At 41.7% G+C, this 22,887-nt stretch overlaps 1 pseudogene; it reads right to left on the reverse strand.

Annotated features, from left to right (window-relative positions):
- Positions 1-516: 516 nt before the first annotated feature.
- Positions 517-18,694, reverse strand: LOC135564573 (DNA topoisomerase 1-like; annotated as a pseudogene).
- Positions 18,695-22,887: the final 4,193 nt, after the last annotated feature.

Genomic DNA, 22,887 nt, shown 5'->3' on the forward strand with positions numbered 1-22,887 from the left:
TTGCTACCATGTTGTGTTGCTACCATGTTCTTGTCATGTTGTGTTGCTACCATGCTCTGTTGTCATGTGTTGCTGCCATGCTATGTTGTCGTCTTTATGTACTGTAGTGTTGTCTCTCTTGTCGGGATGTGTGTTTTGTCCTAAATATATTTGTATATATATTTATTAATCCCAGCCCCCGTCCCCGCAGGATGCCTTTGCCTTTTGGTAGGCCGTCATTGTAAATAAGAACTAGTTCTTAACTGACTTGCCTAGTTAAATAAAGGTTAAATACAAATACAAATAAATATGAAATTAATTTTCCACCAACAAGTTTCTGTGCCAATGCACCACACAACCAATAAACAAAGCATACTGACTTTGGGTGCTTCAATATCATGGTTTGAGTTTTCAGCACCAGAATAAATAGACCGTCAATCTCGACAAACAGAAAATACATTCCCTTCCTAAATTGAAGCCCTACCCAGTATCAAAGCATCCTTTACCATCCAGTCAATGTTCTGAGCCGAGCCAGTCTCACTTTGCATAGGTGATGATGACATCCTGGATCCTCTTCTTCAACATGCCTTGTTTATGGTGCACCCCCCGCCCTCGGAACAGACCCGGGGGCTCAATCTTAAAGTTTCCGATGCGCTCCCGGTGGTGGTCATGCATACAGAAGACATACTCCTCCACTATTTTCCGTTTGGCCTCTTTCATTACCTGGAATTAAATATTTATCTGAAAATACTGTATATCATGACAAAGCCTGCTTGATCTCAAACAGTTTTAATATTGCTCTTACAATATTGTCAATCCATAGCAATTACACTCAATCCAATGTATTGGAGTAGTCATTTATCTCTTGCTTGAGTAATGGCCCTAGCCTCCACCTTCTCCTTGTGCATGGAATGGAGCTCCCCAAAGTCACACTTACTCAGGTCACTAATCAGCATCCTCTCCTCCATGGTCGTCTCCTGCCCAGACAAACACAGGGACAATAGATTCACTACTGAATTGTCCTTGACAGTCAAACAGGTATCTGCGGAATAGGCCTACCTAATAAATCAAAGAATGTAGAATATTCTTCCATTCTGCACATCAACTTCATAACCTAACTCAATTACTAACAGAGCTAAGATCTGTCCTTATCAGAATAACTAAAACCTGTAGCCGTCGCTTTAATCACTTGATCAAGACAAGACAGACCATCTCAGTCCTCACATCTCACACCTGAGACCTAGTGACAACCATAAAGCAGGCCAGCCTAGTTTCCAGCAGCAGAGCCCTTTGTGTTCCTGTAATACTGCTCTGCTCTAGGGAGCCCATGAAGGGGTCAGCCTGTAGTGGGCACAAGACTATGCAATTAATATGTTAAAAGTATTTTAAATGAATTATCTAACTGCACAAAAATGACTTACTCTAGTTGAGTCACAGGAACTGTAAGGTCAAGAAATTTTTAACTTTTATTTATTTGCACCAAAGGACATAAGTGAAAAACAAAACAGTACAGAATAAAAAAGTACTGGTAAAAACAGTGTGCAGGTGAGATTGGAAGCACAAAAGGGCTTTTCTGAAAACCACACCACAAATATAAGTACCAAAACAAAAGTTTGTTCAATCAGTTAAACAAAGCATATTCATTATATACTCAGTATACAAGAAAAAACAAACATGTTTGACTATGCGTGTGTGCATGTTTGTGTGTTAGGCTAGAGTTAGGCTACATGGCGGGGATTATTGTATAGTTTGATTCATCAGGCTGACCCAAGCCACGGGTTCTGAATGGACGGGAGACTGACAGCGCTGGGCAGGAGGAAGACTCTGGCAGCACTGGACAGGCGGGAGCACCTGTAGGAAGGAGACGGAGAGACAGCCTGGTGTAGGGGGCTGCCACCGGAGGGCTGGTGCATGGAGGTGGCACCGGATAGACTGGACCTTGAAGGCGCACTGGAGGTCTCGAGCACCGAGCCTGCCCAACCCTACCTGGCTGAATGCTCCCCATAGCCAGGCCAGTGCAGCGAGGTGGAATAGCCCGCACTGGGCTGTGTTGGCGAACCAGGGACACCATGCGTAGGGCTGGTGCCATGTACCCCGGCCCGAGGAGACGCACTGGAGACCAGATGCGCTGAGCCGGCTTCATGGCACCTGGCTCGATGCCCACTCTAGCCCGGCCGATACGAGGCGCTGCTATGTACCACACCGGGCTATGCCTGCGCACCGGGGACACCGTGCGCCTCACAGCATAACACGTGCCTGCCCGGTCCCTCGCTCTCCACGGTAAGTACGGGGAGTTAGCCCAGGTCTCCTACCTGACTTAGCCACACTCCCAGTGTGCCCCCCCAATACATTTTTGGGGCTGCCTCTCGGGCTTCCAGCCGCGCTGCCTCCTCAGAACGCCACCTCTCAGCTTTCACTGCCTCCAGCTCTGCCTTGGGGAGCGATATTCTCCCGGCTGTACCCAGGGTCCCTTGCCATCCAATAACTCCTCCCAAGTCCAGGGGTCTTAAACCCGCTGCTCCTGGGTACCACGCTGCTTGGTCCGGTTGTGGTGGGTGATTCTGAAACGGTCATCTTCGTCCTCCTCTGAGGAGGAGTAAGAAATGTCAGACCAATGCGCAGTGTCGTGAGTGTTCATCCTTTTAATAAACTGAACACTAAAGACAAAGTAACAATAGAGCACAACCGAAACAGCTCCATCAGGTACAACACACACTAAACAGAAAATAATCACCCACAACTCAAAAGTGAAACCAGGCTACCTAAATGTGGTTCTCAATCAGGGACAATGATAAACAGCTGCCTCTGATTGAGAACCATACCAGGCCAAACACAGAAATCCCAAAACATAGAAAAAGGAACATAGACAACCCACCCAACTCACGCCCTGACCATACTAAAACAAAGACATAATAAAATAACTAAGGTCAGAACGTGACACTGACCTTAGTTATCTATGTTTTATGTATTATTTTGGTCAGGTCAGGGTGTGACGAGGGTGGGTATGTGTGTTTTTGTCCTGTCTAGGGTTTTTGTATATCTATGGGTTTTGTGTATGTCTAGGTAATGTTGGTCTATGGTGGCCTGAATTTGTTCCCAATCAGAGGCAGCTGTTTATCGTTGTCTCTGATTGGGGATCCTATTTAGGTTGTCATTTTCCATTTTGGTTTTGTGGGTTATTGTCTGTGTAGTTGCCTGTCAGCAATTGGTTGAGATAGTGACATGGGCAGTTTGTTTAGTGGTCTTGTTTTTATTAAAGGAAGTATGTATTCATATCATGCTGTGCCTTGGTCTCATCAATACGAAGAACGTGACACCGTGTGAGGTGTGGAGGTAGGGAGGGTGAAGGTTATTGCAGTGTCTTGTGTTATATACAATTGAAGCTGGAAGTTTACATACACCTTAGCCAAATACATTTAAACTCAGTTTTTCACAATTCCTGACATTTAATACCAGTAAAAAATCCTTGTCTTAGGTCAGTTAGGATCACCACTTTTTTTAAGAATGAGAAATCTCAGAATAATAGTAGAGTGATTTTAAGTTTTTATTTCATCACATTCCCAGAGGGTAAGTTTGTTATATCTGGAGTACTTCTCCTGTCTTATCCGGTGTCCTGTGTGAATTTAAGCATGCTCTCTCTAATTCTCTTTCTCTCGGAGTACCTGAGCCCTAGGACCATGCCTCAGGACTACCTGGCATGATGACTCCTTGCTGTCCCCAGTCCACCTGGCCGTGCTGCTGCTCCAGTTTCAACTGTTCTGCCTGCGGCTATGGAATCCTGACCTGTTCACCGGACGGGCTACCTGTCCCAGACCTGCTGTTTTCAACTCTCTAGAGACAGTAGGAGCGGTAGAGATACTCTTAATGATCGGCTATGAAAAGCCAACTGACATTTACTCCTGAGGTGCTGACTTGCTGCACCCTCGACAACTACTGTGATTATTATTATTTATGAACATTTGAACATCTTGGCCATGTGCTGTTATAATCTCCACCCAGTACAGCCAGAAGAGGACTGGCCACCCCTCATAGCCTGGTTCCTCTCTAGGTTTCATACCTAGGTTTTGACCTTACTAGGGAGTTTTTCCTAGCCACTGTGCTTCTACACCTGCATTGCTTGCTGTTTAGGGTCTGGAGAAACTTCAAACTATGGTAACTAACTGTGTCTCAAAAGTAAAATATCTCGTGGTTTCAGCTACCGCATTACACCCAGCTGTAAACGGTGGAGAAGAACTATGATAAATTGCTAATGGCAAATAAGTTGTTGGAGGAAAATATACAGGTGTTAGAAAACCACAGCAAAAATTCAATTTGAGAATAATTTGACTCGATCATAGAATTGGTAAACATGTAAAATGTTTAAAAAAACTTTTCTATTAACTTTTTGGTCTAGAGAAGCTTGTTCCTAAAAAAAACGATGAGGAATGTGGGACTTGCTACGCACCAAGTTCTATTTTAGCTCCTGGCTACGCAGATGCTCGTTGACGTGCGCGAGCAGTGTGGGTGCAATGATTGAATAACATGTATGTTTATTTTGTAACACTCGCGCATGCAATGCGGGCCGGTGTGGTCAGCATGTAACACCCACAAATATCCCAGGTAATGTCAGAATAAAATTTGCAGGATCTGCCACAGACTTTGCCATTCATAATTGATTTGCTTCTATCAAAACCAACTCGTTGGACATAATCGCATCTTTCTGATTGAGCATTGTCAGTCCTGATATAGACAAGTCAATACAGATATAAACAGAACAAAGTGACACCTTATTTCACTCCAAAATATGATTTTACTCTTATGTTTGATTTACATAGATTTATCCCTCTCAACAAAGAGTCTGTGAATAACAATAGATTCTTATTGGATGCCATTAAATGGTTATTTAGAAACTATACAATAGCATTTGCTTCTGGTTTGAACAAATCTCAACTAAAAAATATAACTTAACTTGAGTCCACTTTATATTTACGAACTTGTCAACAGAATAACAGTTTCTTCGCCGAGGAGGAGATAGAATTATTAATAATCAAATGTCACCGACCGGATCGATTCGCTTAAGGTAGCAACATTTGAAAGTGTTTTTTACAAAGGGTAAAAGTAGACTCAGAGCTAGAAATTGTATATCATACACTACAGTTGAGGAACAACGGGAAATTAATTCTGCTTTGAAAGTTGATAAACTTGTAACCCCACTATTGAGAAAATGGCCTTTGAATGTTTTGGTAAACTTACTGGAGAGCTCTTATTTGTCTACACACATTCAGCATTGTTCACACCCTCTTAAGCCTTAACCCCATCCATCACTTTAAAAAAAAGCTGTGTTAGACAGCATTACCTACACATACTGACCAGCTCATGTTATAGACAGAAGCGTGCAGAAATGTTTTGGTACACTTCCCCAGATCTGTGCCTCGGCACAATCATGTCTCAGGGCTCTACTGACAATTCCGTGGACACCATGGCTTGGTTTTTGCTGTGACATGCACTGTCAACTGTGGGACCTTATACAGACAGGTGGGTGCCTTTCCAAATCATGTCCAATCAATTTAATTTACCACAGCTGGACTCCAATCAAGTTGTAGAAACATCTCAAGGATGATCAATGTAAACAGAATGTACCTGATCTCAATTTCAAGTCTCATAGCAAAGGGTCTAAATACTTATGTAAATAAGGTATTTATTTTTTGTTTTTAGTAAATGTGCAAAAATGTCTAAAAACCTGTTTTTTCTTTGTCATTATGGGGCATTGTGTGTAGATTGCTGAGGAAATTGTTTAATTTAACCAATTTTAGATTAATACTGTAACGTAACAACACTGAAAAAGTCAAGGGGTCTGAATACATTCGGAAGGAACTGTATACCATTCTCCTGTGCAGTCCTATCAATTGATGAAGAGAAGGCCTTTGACCGTCTCAAATGGTCCTACCTCTGGTATATTATGGAATGCATGGGATTTGGCTAAATGTTTGACTATGTTAAAAACATTGTATGGTAACCCCTTTGTAATGGTCTTGATGGGTAAACAATGCTCTTCACAGTTTGCTGTCCAGTGTCCAGCCTCCTATATGCCCTATCACTGGAGCCTTTAGATAAATAAAATACATAAATCCCAAGATATAAGGCAAATGTCAGTTATTAAGGACATGTATCACCAAATCTCATATGTATATAACATATTATTGTACCTTGACAGTATACCTCAATCCCTACCTAATGTATTAAGTATATTCAGACAATTCAGCAGTACATCAAGCCACAATATCAACCTCTCTAAATAATATATGCTTCCATTTAACAAAGCAATGTTACATACCAATTGTGACCCATTTGAAATACCTGAATATTCAACATTTTCCCTCTCTAGATACAATTGTTTTAAAGAACTACAAACAAGTTACAGCTGTAATTACAGCAGATCTCGACAGATGGTTTATTCTAACAGTAACTTTATCAGGTTGAATTTCAATAGTCAAATGAATGTCTAGCCTAGACAACAACAAAAATAGTTAGCATGCTTCCTTTGTCCATGCCATTAGGGTACTGGGAAAATATGAAAAGTTCAATCTCAAATATGAAATGGAAATGGAAACGTCCCAGAATTAAGATGAATATACTCCAGCAACCCAAAGGTTTTGGGGGTCTAGGTTTACCCAACTTCAAGTTATATGCTTTGTCTTTAGTGATCCGCCCACTTAAGAAATGATTTGATCAAAATAAATGTCTTCCTTGGTTGGAAATAGAGGAAAATATAGTGTCACCATTTACATTGAAAGATGTGCTATTTTCTGCCTTGTCTCCTAAGTTCTGTTGTACTCTGTTTGGACCAATCTTTGCTCACTCAATACAGACCTGGCATCAAATTTAGAAACTTGGTAATTGGGAAGTCCGATGGCATATCCAAACATCAATATTTAGAGATAACTCCTTATTTCTTACCTTTGAGAGGGAATTATAATTTTTTTTAAATCAAGAATGGTCCAAACAAGGAATTCAGAGACTTTCAGACATCATGAATGATGAAGATTTATTATCCTTTCATGACCTAAAAAACATGTTTAATTTACCTGGTTCGTCTTTTTTCTTCTTCTTCAGTTAATAAGAACTGCTATCCGCACTTATGGAGTTCATGGAGTCAACCACTCTCACTCCATCCACTTGCTGAGTTGTTAGGTAGTCAGAACAAAGGTTTTATATCCAATCTATATATAAAAAAATAACTACTAGAAGCCCTCCATAAACCAATGGGAATATTAACTGTATACAGATTGGAAAATAATCCGGCCTCCCAAAATTTGAATCAACAACTAATACACTACAAGTTCATTCACAGATCGTATTTGACTACGTGGAAATGCTGTCAATTTAAATTAGCTCCTCATCCAAATAGTCTGTTCTGTTCTCAAATAAATATTGGGATATATTTTACATACACATGTGGGACTGCCCCAGTTTGAAGACCTTCTGGTCACAGGTTGCCAGGTCTGTGTCGATGATAGTTGATGCTGTCATTCCTTAACTTCCTAATATACTATTGTTGAATGATGACTCTTCACCGACTCTCACAGTTCCCAAGTATGGTTGTCTGGACTGACCAAGGCAAAAATAATGTTGGTGACCAGATGGAAACATCCACATAAGCTCAGCATAACTCAATGGCTACAAAACTTCTGTGGCGTCTTTTCACTAGAGCTCTCTATAGCTCATGTGAATGGCGCCAAGGAAACAAGAGGAAGGAGGGGGAATAGGGATGGGTCGCACTTACGAAGAAGGGGGAGGGAGATGAGACAGACAGGATAAATAATGCTTATTACAGTTTTTCTCTATTGTTTTTTGTTTCTTTACATACAGTATGTAATTTTTGAACATTATTGCCTGTCTGTGATTTGAACCCTTAACACCATTTAAAAAAAATGAAGTTATAAACAACAAAAAATTGTCAAATTATCAAACCTTATGGCATACCGCAGGACATCTTGGCTTTGGTAGATGCACAGTTGTTTGAGAATGATATTCTAAATGCAAGTATTATTTAATAACTTTGCAAAATGAAGGAATTCACGTACAAAAGGAATACACTTAAGTTACAAGGCATTAACACGCATTGCAAGGCATTATTCTAAGCATGATCAGAGAGGGAGAGGGAGAGAGCAAAGTCATAGCCTGAAAGGCCATGCCCCAAGAGTCCCTGGGGTGGAGAGAGAAAGAAGTATTTCACCATCCAGACTAGATTAGACATAAAGACCATATACACACTCACACACGACATTGATAGTCCCATACAAAACCCACACACATTCACATCAGTGGAGGCTCCTCAGAGGATGAAGGGGAGGACCATCCTCCTCCAGAGTGAAGGAAAAGCAGCCAACAACTGCTCAACATACTTGGGAACTCCTTCAAGACTGTTGGAAAAGCATTCCAGGTGAAGCTGTTTGAGAGAATGCCAAGAGTGTGCAAAGCTGCCATCAAGGCAACAGGTGGCTACTTTGAATAATTTAAAATATATTTTTATTTGTTTAACACTTTTTTGGCTACTACATGATTCCATATGTGTTATTTCATAGCTTCACTACTATATTCTAAAATGTAGAAAATAGTACAAATAAATGAAAATCATTGAATGAGTAGGTGTGTCCAAACTTTTGACCTTACCAGTCAAAAGTTTGGACACACCTACTCAGTCAAACATTTGGACACACCTACTCAGTCAAAAGTTTGGACACAACTACTCAATCAAGGGTTTTCATTTTTTCTTACTATTTTCTACATATACATAAATAAATATATATACACACACACACGCACACACACACACACACACACACACACACACACACACACACACACACACACACACACACACACACACACACACACACACACACACACACACACACACACACACACACACATGACCAAAAGTATGTGGACACCTGCTCGTTGAACATATCATTCTAAAATCATGGGCATTAATATGGAGTTGCCTCCCCCCTTGCTGCTATAACAGCTTCCACTGTTCTGGGAAGGCTTTCCACTAGATGTTGGAACATTGCGGCGGGAACTTCCTTCCATTCAGCCACAAGCTCAGTAGTGAGGTCGGGCACTGATGTTGGGCGATTAGGCCTGGCTCGCAGTCGGCATTACAATTAATCTCAAAGGTGTTCGATGGAGTTGAGGTCAGGACTCTGTGCAGGCGTCACAAAGTTTGAAGCACAGAATCGTTTAGAATGTCATTGTATGCTGTAGCGTTTAGATTTCCCTTCACTGGAACTAAGGGGCGTAGCCCGAACCATAAAAAACATCCCCAGAACATACGACTCAAAAACTCCCCACCTCGCTCCAAATGGACGTTAGCTGTAAGGGCCGAGATGCCCATGCATTGACTTTTGTTTGTCACGAACCGGCTCAAAGCCCGTAACAAAGGGAGACAACGTGGAGATAATGAGTAGAAAGATATATATTTATTACCTAAAGCAAATAAATATAATATACAATGGTGTGTGTAATCAGTAATCAGTAGTGTAAGTGAGTGTTTTGCATGCGTGAATGTGATAATGCAGGGTGATGAAAGGTGCCAAAGCAAACAAACAAACGGCCATCAAGAACCACAACACAATCTACAGAGGGTGTCTGCATGGAGAGAGTCTCCTCCATGAATGGGGAAGTGGTGTATTTGTCCTGGGAGACACCGGGCCCAGGTGTTTCCCATGTAGCTGACGACCCTCCCAACTCCGCCCACCAGCATCCTAATAAGGAAATAACAGAGAGAATACGGCAGACAGAGTGGGAGGGTCGTCACATGTTCGAGGGATGCTATTCAAGAGGACATATTGTTCTGTCACACGATTCCCGAGGATGACACAGCACAGGGGATGTTCAGTGTGCTGCGTGGCTATTTTGATGAAAAAAACGATTCCATGGGATCGAATGGTGGGCTTTTGCACAGAATGGGCTCCATCGATCACGGGACAGTGGGCAGGCCTCTCCACTAGATCTTCTTCAGGATAGGGTCTATTTTTCTCCATTTCCGCCTGACTGACATGCCCAAAGTAAACTGCCTGTTGCTCAGGTCCTGAAGCCAGGATATGCATATACTTGGTACCAATGGAAAGATGACACTTTGAAGTTTGTAGAGAAAAGCTGGTAGGAGAAAATCCAAAGAAAAAGCAAAGGAAGTTTTTTTTTTGAGAGCCCATGCGCTTACAATGGAAAGTATATGGGCATTCTGAAATCTAGCTCTCAGGATGCAATTCCTATGGCTTCCACTGTGTGTAAGCACTCAATGTTCAAGGTTTCAGGCTTGTTTCTTCCAAAACGAGGAAGAATAATATGTTTTACCACAGGGATACAGACTTGGAAATAAGTGCATGCGCGCTTGAGGAAGAGGACACGCAACTGCTAATATCGTTTTCCTATTGAACATACTTTTTTCCATATGAAATATTATAGTTTAATTACATTTTAGGGTATCTGAGGATTCAATAGAAACGTATTTTGACTTATTGAAACAAAGTTTAGGGGAAGATTTTCGGATTCCTATCTTGGCAAGTTGAACAAGTGGCTTACTCAAATCAATGGCGCCAATAAAACAGACTTTTTGGGATATAAAGAAGGATTTTATCTAACAAAATGACACTACATGTTATAGCTGGGACCCTTTGGATGACAAATCAGGGGAAGATATTGAAAACGTAAGTGAATATTTAATCGCTATTTGTGAATTTATGAAACCTGTGCCGGTGGAAAAATATTTAGATGTGGGGCGCCATCCTCAAACAATCACATGGCATGCTTTCGCTGTAAACACCTATTGTAAATCGGCCAGTGCAGTTAGATTAACAAGAATTTAAGCTTTTAACCGATATAAGACACTTGTATGTTCCTAAATTATTTATTTGAATTGCGCACTAGTTCCCCCGGAGGTTGTCCCGCTAGCGTGAAGCCTAACCTTAAGAAGATTTATGAATGTGTCTCCCTCTGTCATATGGACTCATTGTATGATACAACCACTGAGCTATAGTGGATAAACCGAGAGAAACTGGTGGCAAAAGAGCTGAGCGCAGATCTCAGAGATATGCAGCAGGTAATTGATTGTAAAACTACATTGCGTACACCTGTTCGCAAAACTATGTGGAGATATGGTATCAGAGCATGACAATGTTCTGATTCACACCAAGTCTTGGTGGTTATCAAGGGGGTGTTAAAAATATTGTTTTAATTAAGAGAGAGAGAGAGGAACTGTTGTCATTCGCAATGAATGTATAAACAGTATTTGCATACTTTCTGAGTAATTAAAATAAAATGTGTATCCTTGTCTATGTAACAGACATATTTGGGAAACTGAATGAACTGAACACAAGCATGCAGGGGAAATACAAAAAAATGACACAGATGAGTGACCTAATCACCTAAATCTGTTTGACCGTGATCCTGGCTCATTGGACATAGTTTTTAATGCAGACGACATCTCGTCAGCATTAAAAGCAAATATTAATCCAGTTTGGACGTGACAGGAGAGATGAGGTGTGCAGGGTCAACCATTCTCAACCATGAGAATCTCCGACGCGACATGCATCAAGCACACACATCTCATTAGTGGTGGTGAGAAATTTTGTCAAACTAATTTGCAATTGACTGTCATAGCCCCACATTAAAAGTATATGATGGTGAGTTGATAATACAATCAGAAATACAATTAGAATGTTTTGCAATTGACAGCCATTACCACAATTAAAAAAGTAAACCAGGACCAGGACCCTTCACAGTTGAGCTCATTCAGTTTTGGCTGATTGGCTATTATTACATGTTTATCAAGGGAAACCAAATGCTCACTTGTTTCCCTTGCATTCGATGCTACGGGTGGTAACAATGTCATACTCTTTTTGACCAGACAGCATCAGATAGAAGGCCTTCACATACAGAGACAGAGGGGCACTGTTTCGCTCGCTCTGACACTTTCTCTGGTGAGATACATTCAGTATCTTGCAAATTGAAGAACAATTCTGAAACACAGAGAGACGACAGATAAATGATTCAAAATATATATATACAGTACCAGTCAAAAGTTTGGACACACCTACTCATTCGAGGATTATTTTTATTTGTTCTATTTTGTTAACTGTAGAATAATAGTGATGACATCAACACTATGAAATAACACCTATCATGTAGTAACCAAACAAGTGTTAAACAAATCAAAATATATTTTAGATTCTTCAAAGTAGCCACCCTTTTGCCTTGATGACAGCTTTGCGCACTCTTGGCATTCTCTCAACCAGCTTCATGAGGTAGTCACCTGGAATACATTTCAATTAACAGGTGTGCCTTGTTAAGAGTTAAATTGTGTAATTTCTTTCCTTAATGCGCTTGAGCCAATCATTTGTGTTGTGACAAGGTAGGGGTGGTATACAGAATATAGCTCTATTTGATCAAATATAAAGTCCATATTATGGCAAGAACAGCTCAAATAAGGAAAGAGAAACAACAGTCATAAGACATAATATGTGAAGGTCAGCCAATTTGGAAAATTTCAACAACTTTTAAAGTTTCTTCAAGTGCAGTCGCAAAAACCATCCAGCGCTATGATGAAACTGAATTTCATGAGGACCGCCACACGAAAGGAAGACCCAGAGTTAAATCTGCTGGAGATGATATGTTCATTAGAGTTACCAGCCTCAGAAATTGCAGCCCAAATAAATACTTCACAGAGTTCAAGTAACAGACACATCTTAACATCAACTGTTCAGAGGAGTGTGTGAATCAGGCCTTCAAATCAAATCAAACATTATTTGTTACATGTGCCGAATACAACAAGTGTAGACCTTACCGCAAGATGCTTACTTACAAGCCCTTAACCAACAGTGCAGTTCAAGAAGAGTTAACAAAATATTTAGCAAATAAAGTAAAGTAAAAAATAATAAAAAGCAACACAATAAATGAACAATACAGAGGGTACCGGTACCCAGTCAATGTGCAGGCGTACAGGTTAGTCGAGGTAATTTGTACATGTATTTAGGGGTGAAGTGACTATGCATAGATAATAAACAGCGAGTAGCAGCAGTGTACAAAACAATTTGGGGGGAGGTAAATGTAAATAGTCCAGTGGCCATTTGATTATTTATTCAAGAGTCTTATGGCTTGGAAGTAGAAGCTGTTAAGGACCCTTTTGGTCCTATACTTGCTGCTCCGGTACCACTTGCCGTGCGGTAGCAGAGAAAACAGTCTATGACTTGGGTGACTGGAGTCTCTGACAATTTTGTGGGCCTTCCTCTGACACTGCCTGGTATAGAGGTCCTGGATGGCAGGAAGCTTGGCCCCAGGGATGTACTGGGCCATACGCACTACCCTCTGTAGCCCCTTGCGGTCAGATACCGAGCGGTTACCATACCAGGCGGTGATGCTCTCGATGGTGCAGCTGTAGAACCTTTTGAGGATCTGGGGAGACATGCTAAATGGTCAAATTGCTTTAAAAAACACTACTAAAGGACAACAAAAATAAGAAGAGACTTGCGTTGGCCAAGAAACATGAGCAATGGACATCAGACCAGTGGAAATCTGTCCTTAGGTCTGACGAGTCCAAATTTGAGATTTTTGGTTCCAACCGCCGTGTCTTTGTGAGACGCAGAGTAGGTGAACGGATGATCTCCGCATGTTGGTTCCCACAGTGAAGCATGGAGAAGGAGGTGTGATAGTGTGGGAGTGCTTTGCTGGTGACACTGTCTGTGATTTATTTAGAATTCAATGCACACTTAACCAGCATGGCTACCCCAGAATTGTGCAGCGATACGCCATCCCTTCTTGTTTGCGCTTAGCGGGGCTATCAATTGTTTTTCAACAGGACAACACCTCCAGGCTGTGTTAGGACTATTTGACCAATTTGGAGAGTGATGGAGTGCTGCATCAGATGACCTGGCCTCCACAATCACACAACCTCAACCCCATTGAGATGGTTTGGGATAAGTTGGACCGCAGAGTGAAGGAAAAGTAGCCAACAAGTGCTCAGCATGCATGGGAACTCCTTCCAGACTGTTGGAAAAGCATTCCAGGTAAAACTGGTTGAGAGAATGCCAAGAGTGTGCAAAGCTGTCATTAAGGCAAAGGGTAGCTCCAGTGAAGAATCTAAAATCTAAAATATATTTGTATTTGTTTAACACTTTTTTATTTACTACATGATTCCATATGTTATTTCATAGATTTGATGGCTTCACTATTATTTTACAATGTAGAAAATAATAAAAAATAAAATAAAGAAAAACCCTTGAATAAGTAGGTGTGTCCAAACTTTTGACTGGTACTCGTTGTTAGTAAGTGTAAGTTTTGGGAAACCTGGCTTCCCTTGGCATCCATAACTACACGCCACTGCAAATCAGTCTAAAGAATTAAAAAAACATACAGAAACAGGAACACACACACCTGACATTCCAGGACTCGAATAGGTTGAACAACACTACATTGTATTAGCACTCCAAATTCGCATTGCCAATGGCACTAGTAGACTGGTGATTGTTTCCCTAATACAGATTCAGTGCAGACAGTGTGTGTGATGGGACCATAGCAGACACTCTAGCGACAGTATGGACACTTGGAGTCACTGACTCTACCTCTAAGCATGATTGACAGGCAGTGGGGGCGGGGGGTGGAGACTGAAGGCAGTCAGGCGAGCAGAGTTTTCCTGTTATAATAAAACAGTTTAATTGGATTTGTTCATATGCAGGGAGCGACTTGTCTGGATTAGCATATCAATGCCTTTACACAAATCAAATTTTCAAGAGCATTGAGCACTAAGCAGCACGAAATTAATTCTGCATGATACGCCTTTGGGCCTGGTGGAGTGTGTACAGAGGACACCCCTCCATACACCCTTCTCCACACCCATGTCTGTCACACTACATCTTGTTACATTTAACATCTCTTTCTAGTTTAAGAGTAGTATGCTGATGACCACCTTCACTCTCTCCACCGGTACTCCTACTTGTTTGGTTCCCTGTAAGACTTCAAATCCAAAAATAGTTTTTATTTTTGGCTTGAAATCTGCACCAATAAGTTTTGCAATTGAAAACAACATTTTCAAGGGCTAGTCTCTCTAGGCTATCTCTCCCTCCTTCCCTTCTCATCTTCCTGCAGTCCTTGTTGTTTCGGAACACGTCTTTGGTGGCATATTCATGGTCAAGCATTTGAGCAAAGAACAGGGTCACTTCCATTGCAGAAAGGCTCAAGCACACACAGTTCAATAAGATGAATAAAATGTTGATCTTAGTTGGGCTATATTTTCTATAAGCACCTCGCATGTGCTAAAGGGAAAAACGATATGCAGTGCCTTTAGAAAGTATTCATACCCCCAACTTAATCCACATTTTGTTGTGCTACATCCAGAATTCAAAATGGATGAAATATCTTTTTTCTCACCCATCTACACACAATACCCTACAATGACAAAGTGAAAACATGTTTTTAGAAATGTTTTCAAACGCTTTGAAAATGAAATACAGAAATATCTCATTTACATAGTATTCACACCCCTGAGTCAATACATGTTAGAATCACCTTTGATAGGGATTATAGCTATGAGTCTTTCTGGGAAAGTCTCTAAGAGCTTTGCACACCTGGATTGTACAATATTTGCCCATTCTTAAAAAACATCTTCAAGCTTTGTTAAGTTGGTTCTTGATCAGTGCTAGACAGCAATTTTCAAGTCTTGCCATAGATTTTCAAGATGATTTAAGTGATGATTTAAGTGATGATGATTTGTATGCAACCTCAGTGTATATTTGGCCTTGTGTTTTAGATGATTGTCCTGCTGAAAGATGAATTTGTCTCTGTGCCTGTGCTTAGCTCTATTATGTTCCTTTTTATCCCCCCCAAAACTCCAAAGTCCTTGCCGATGACAAGCATACCCATAACAGGATGCAGCCATCACCATGCTTGAAAATATGAACAGTGGTACTCAGTGATATGTTTGGGGCAAATCCAACAGAACACAACACTGTATTCAGGACATCAAATATTTTTTTTGTTGCCAAATTTCTTTGCAGTTTTAGTTTAGTGCCTTATTGCAAACAGGGTGCATGTTGCGAAATATTTTATATTTTTTACTGTCATTTAGGTTAGTATTGTGGAGTAACTACGATGTTGTTGATCCATCCTCAGTTTCTTCCATCACAGCCATTAAACTCTGTTTTAAATCCCCATTAGCCTCATTGTGAAATGCCTGAGCGACTTCCTTCCTCTCCGGCAACTTAGTTAGGAAGGACGCTTGTATCTTTGTAGTGACTGGGTACACCATCCAAAGTGTAATTAACAACTTCACCATGCTCAAAGGGATATTTTACCCATCTACCAATAGGTACCCTTCTTTCAGAGGCATCTCGTCTTTGTGGTTGAATCTGTTTGAAATTCACTGCTCAACTGAGGGAACTGGGGTACAAAGATGAGGACTTGTGAAAAAAATTATGTTTATTATTGCACACAAAGCGAGTCCATGCAACTTATTACGTGACTTGCAGAGCACATTTTTACTCTTGAACTTATTTAGGCCATAACAAAAGGGTTGAATACTTATTGACTCAAGACATTTCAGCTTTTCATTTGTAATTAATTTGTAAACATGTCTTAAAACATCATTCCCCTTTGACATTGACACAAAATCTCAATTTAATAAATATTTTAATTCAGGCTGGAACAATAAAACGTGGAAAGGGTGTTAATACTTTCTTAAGGAACTGTAGAATAATTGTGTACTCAGCTTTACTTCTTTGTCTTTTATTACAGTCTGAAACAAAAATGTGAAAACACTCTGTAAATCTTGACCTTGTCATTTTCTTATAGTTGGAGGGCGGAGCGGCGCCACTTTATGTGTAGCTGAAGGGACAAGAGGTCGCTGTGACCTCTGATATCATCAAAGTCATTCATTAAAAACAATGTCAACTGAGCCAGGATCACAGTCAACTGAGCCAGGATCACAGTCAAACAGATTTAGCTGATTTGGTCACTCATCTGTAACCAAATGTGCCATATCATCCCCATAGGTCCCCTAGGAGCAGGCTCAGCTGGCCAATCGATGCCTAGAGAGAGAGGCTGAGGCCTGCAGTGAGCGGCTGTGGATTTACATTTTAGACCAATCCGATGGAGTCAGCTATGGAGGCCTGGACCCAGGGAGGGATTTCACTACACACACATGGATTAAACATATTATTTTATATGGGAGCTGTCGGGGCTGCACTATGGGGAGAAAATGTAAAAACTATGGTTCTCAATCAAAATGTCCTAAATAAAGAGGCTGATCCTTTCTGGGCCGCTGTTGATCCATGCAAATCAATACAGAGTTCAGGAACAACCTTCTGGTGTGAATGATGAGAGGGAGGGTCCTCCCCAGTGTCGTAGATAGAAGAGAAAGTGTCAACAACATTCAACTTTTAATCTGACCCAGACAGAATGTGTGGAGAGTCTAAAGGGGGCTTCATAACTCAACTCTCATGCAGTAGGAAAGCTACTTAGATCTTTCGAGTGCATGGCCTGTCTTTGATACGTGCTGTGTGTTTACTTCTAAATTGTTGATGATCTGAGGGGGTGAGTATAAGGCCTTCAAACCACCAGGGCTGTACTGACCATTGTGGTAGAAGGGGATGTCATCTGGGAGAGGCTGGCAATCTGGGGTGAAAAAGGCATCCTTGTGCTCCAGAAACTTCCACTTGACTCTGTCCTCATAATGTACTTCTCCTCTTCACACCTGAGGGACAAAAGTGTGTTTCAGAATGAGACCTTTTTGAATATACTGTGCATACATCCACCTCCCACATATTCGGCATATAATGTAGAAAAACAAACCCCAATCTCCAGCACTGCTGCTCCTCTTCTTCTCTTTTTTTGATCTTCAATGCTTTTGCCGCCTCAATCTCTTCCTTTGACTTATTCTTCTTTGTAGTGACTGGATGCTCCCCCTCCTCTTTCTTTGGCTTCTGGGTGACTAAGACCTCACCACAGAAACAAGACAACTTACACAGTAGACGATTTAGACAATCAGTAAGCCCATTGTAAACTTTCCCAAAATGTTCACAGCATTTCATACAAAAGGAAGCTTGTTTGTAATTCCAGCTGTACCAATCTGAGTCATATGCTCCAAGCCCTAACATCTTTGTGGATACAATGAAATACAATACTTAGCTCAAATTCTTGTTGATGTGAGTAAAGTGGGAAAAATGATGCAACTACACAACCAGCTGAGGACTAGAACATCTGCCTGCTCAGGGAGGATGTCTACATTCTCTTTCTTTATCCCCATCGTCTCTGTCCCCCGGCCACCCTCATCCTCCTCTGTCAATTTCTTCTTCAACCCGAGGACAGCAAATATAGTCTCTGTACAACAACAAAAAGAACAACACTATTTGCTCACCTCCAACAGGTAAATGGTGTGGTAGTCAGAATTTAGGGTTATTGAATGAGCGAGTGAGGGCTAACATATAATAAGGAGACCCACTCACATTGGGGATGTAGGGGAACATGAGGGACCCTCCATGGGCTCATCCTCCTCCTGTCTTTTCCTCTTGTCCCCCCTCCTCTCTGCACAAAGTCTCCATCTGCTTTCATAGCCAAATTAAACCTGATGAGCGAGCAGAGACACTCTGAACAATGACAGCCCTTAATCTGTCACTTTCACTCACATAGCAAGCTGGTTGGAAAGCAGACCCACAACCTGCTGAGGTCCCCTTTTATTTTCCATTAAGACCTGGCTATCCTTAGAGTAATAACTCTATCCAAAAGTACACAATGATGATTCAGTGACCACACATAATGACATAATTACAGTGATTAAACAACATTATAGAGAAGGGCCTGATGATGATGGTATAATTATGGCAATTTGAAATAATAATCATTACAGGAAGGCAACTTGAATTTCCCTGCAGTGTGGTTTCGAAGTGTTAAGGAAATGCATCAAATTAATAGATAAAAACATTACAACCACCACTGCCACCAAATTACAGTAGTACTTAATTTCACATGGTTGGATGGAAGGGAATGAGGATTAGGAAAATGTCACATGATGCCGATAGGTTTGTCTGTACTGCAGAACCAGCCTCAGTAAGTCAAAAACAGTGGATTAACATATTATGTCATTCACTTTGTCAGTGTGACTGTAAGTCAGAAAAACACATAGCAAAATCGACACAATCTGCCAGCCCTGTTATCTGTAGTAGATTGTATGCTACAGGCCCTGGACCAAACCGCACCTTTCAAACCCAGCCTAGACCCCCACCGTTCATCCACTCAGAAAATGACGGATTCTCATTTATTGCTTTTCTGACAAGTCACAGATATTTTTCTTTAATACAGCAATAAATCAATTTCCTGAGAGACAGCCAACGCTCCCTGAAAAATGGGAATGGATCCTGCAGGCTCTTGGACATCCAAATCACAATAATTAATTTCCATCACCTGCGGAAGAAAGGGGGGAAAAAGTGATTCAACTTGAAACGTTAATGGATTAAAACTAATTTCAAATGGCAGCAGTAAGGTGCTGATGTGACACGTTCTGAGCGATATCAAGCCACTCAACTGCAACAGAAATGCTACGTGAGTAGGTCTATGACAATTAGCTGCCCTCTCATCACTAATATTGTTAATAAGACGCAGTCTCAGAGGAAAATGCCAATCTCACATACTGTAGTCATCAAAACTCTCCGTCCTCTCTGTTTTGACAGCCTTGGCTCAATAGGGCGGCAGGTAGCCTAGTGGTTAGCGTGTTGGACTAGTAACCGAAAGGTTGCAAGAATACATCCCCGAGCTGACAAGGTTCAAATCTGTCAGTCTGCCCCTGAACAAGGCCGTTAACCCACTAATCCTAGGCCGTCATTGAAAATAAGAATTTGTTCTTAACTGACTTGCCTAGTTAAATTACTAAAATATATAGAGGGAAAACAAAGAAAAAACATGTTAGATCTAAGCATATTATTATACTCTCACTGAACAGAAACTGCAAAGTGGTACTCAGTGGTATTTTTAACTACTACATTATTAGGCTACATGATGAAGAACTCAATAATTTACTAAGTAAATTGCCACACTTCAACTAACAAAGGCCTGCCAAGGGCCGTGAATAATGTAACATTTCAATCGAAAACACCAAAATAAATCGTAGGATGGAGGTGAAAACCCCTTTCCCTATATTTACAAATGCAGTATGAGGGTAATGGACCTTGGGCACCAGTCCAAGTACAGTATCAGGAAATCCATTCCAATCTAGTTGGTTTGGGGAGCTTCTGAAATAAACCAACATGGGGTTCACACAAGGACAAGATGGCACCACAGACTGAAAAGATGCAACTGGGGGTCACATTTTTCAGGAAAAACTATCCAGCATTACAAATGTCAAATATAAATTACATAAATTGTAGCAGTGGTGATTTAGGCCAAAATGCTGCTGCTACTGTAGCTGCTCCTGCTGATAGCACTACTTACATCACTGTTAGGCTAATACAAATGCAAACACATTGTTACAATATGTAGTGTATGCCTTAAGACAAAGTGATAGACCTTTTTCTGCCCACTGAGACTCCTCTGTGGCTTTAGTTCCGTCTTTCTTGTGTTTTGTACTGTCATACAAAGCAGAGGGATAGGGAGAAATATATAGGTTATTTAACTCCCCAGCTGTGTCATATTTCTCTCCCCCTGAGTTGGTAACCTCCAACTTAACTCCAGTCTGCTATGAAATGTTATCATGGCCTGTCACAGAAGGCTGCTGCCAGTCGTGTTTACAGGTGTTTTTCTTTTCTTTCGTCCTATTAATTACACTCGCCAGTGACGGATGACTCTGGATTCATTTGTCTGCTCATATAATGCATCAGATATCAAGGTGAATTAATTTATTCATATAAAGATGGAGTACCCTACTCTGGGTAATGAATGCAGGCGCCCACCCACTCACTCACTCTAGCACGTTGCTAGATTTACAATTGCTGGTGAGTCTCGTTTGGTTAGAGGCTTAATTTGTCTAAAGAATTTTGCAGCATGAAAGGCGAGTCTACACTGCAGAGTTGTGATGTGTATAACAATAGCCAGATGTTGATTGTGATGTTGAAGTTAACTGTAATACAGAAGGATAGAAGCCATGAAGAAAGGTTGGATGCAGTGGGTAGAAAAGATAGTGAGACTGACTACCTGCATGCAAAGACCATCTACACATAATGAGATTTTAAAAGAATAGTGAATATTAAGTGAACATGTTTCAGATTAGATCTAGCTAGTGCAATATACAGTATGTGTACTATTAACTTGGATCTTGGAGATAGTGAGGAAGTCAAATTTATGGATGCCTTTGGCTGATGTGTTACTGAGATTGACATTGCACATATTAGCCTATAAAACAGGGATCATCGACTAGAATCAGCCGCGGGCAGATTATTTTCTTGAGCGGATGGTCGCGGGGCCAGAACACAATTACAAATCATTTGTAGACTGCAAATTGACCACAAAAAGCCCAAACAGATTTAACATTCAACTAAAACATTATTTCAAACCTTGCTTAGATTTGTATTCGTATCACGCTGTATAATGATAGGAGACAAGCACAGGAATATGTAATAGGGTTTTTTATTTTCTCCAAACAAAGGTGTAAACCTCTAAATAATACACGGGACGAGACCCGTAAAACAAGTGCACAATAACACGTAGCATGGAAGCCGATACAACAGCACAGGTGCTCACAGGACCAACGGACATGGTAACAAAAACCGACAAGGACAATGGGGAACAAAGGGCACATATATTCACATACTAATCAGGGGGAATGGGAACCAGGTGTGCGTAATGAGACAAGACAGTCCGGGGTTGGTGGTAATGAATCCAGTTCCGTGACGTAGACCTCTGGAGCTGTTGAACGGCATATGCAGCAGTACAGGGGGAATCCGTGACAGTACCCCATTGACGCGCTGCAGGGGGACGACACCGGCCTCGGGGACAACCACAGGGACGCGGTGCGGGTCGGTCAGGGCACCGACAGTGAAAATCCCTGGTCAGTGAAGCATCCAGGATATCCACCGCAGGAACCCAGCACTGCTCCTCTGGGCCGTACCCCTCCCAAACGATGAGGAACTGGAGACGTGCCACTCGACGCCCTGGACCAGGGCTTAATTTCACGGACCATGTACGCTGGACCTCCCTAGATGTCCAGAGGAGGAGGCGAGGTGTCACAGGGTACAACCTCAGCGAGGGGACCAGGCACCACTGGCCTGAGGTGAGAAACATGAAAAGTCGGGTTAATGCGGTAATCAGCAGGGAGTTGCAAACAGTACGTAACCTCATCAACCCTCCTCAGGACATTAAACGGCCCCAAAAACCACGGAGTTCAGCTTCCGGCAGGGCAGGCAGAGAGGTAGGTTCCAGGTGGAGAGCCAGACCTGGTTGCCTGGAGAGAAGACAGGCGCCTCAATGCGGTGTCAGTCGGCCTGTTCCTTGTGCTGAAGCATGGCCCGCTGGAGACGAGTGTGCTCAGCTTTCCAGGTCTCCTCAGCGAGCCGAAACCACTCGTCAACAGCAGGGGCGTCTGTCTGGCTCGACTGCCAAGGTGCCAGTGCCGGCTGATACAGTTGAAGTCAGAGGTTTACATACACTTAGGTTAAGCACACCAAGACAGTCATGAAGAGGGCACTACAATGCCTATTCCCCCTCAGGAGACTGAAAAGATTTGGCATGGGTCCAACAATCCTCAAAAGGTTCTACAGCTGCACCATCGAGAGCATCCTGACTGGTTGCATCACTGCCTGGTATGGCAACTGCTCGGCCTCCGACCGCGAGGCAGTACAGAGGGTAGTGCGAATGGCTCAGTATATCACTAGGGCCTAGCTTCCTGCCATCCAGGGCCTCTATACCAGGCGGTGTCAGAGGAAGGCCCTAAAAATTGTCAAAGACTCCAGC

This window comes from Oncorhynchus nerka, linkage group LG25 (genome assembly GCF_034236695.1).
Source record: "Oncorhynchus nerka isolate Pitt River linkage group LG25, Oner_Uvic_2.0, whole genome shotgun sequence".
Lineage (NCBI taxonomy): Eukaryota > Metazoa > Chordata > Actinopteri > Salmoniformes > Salmonidae > Oncorhynchus > Oncorhynchus nerka.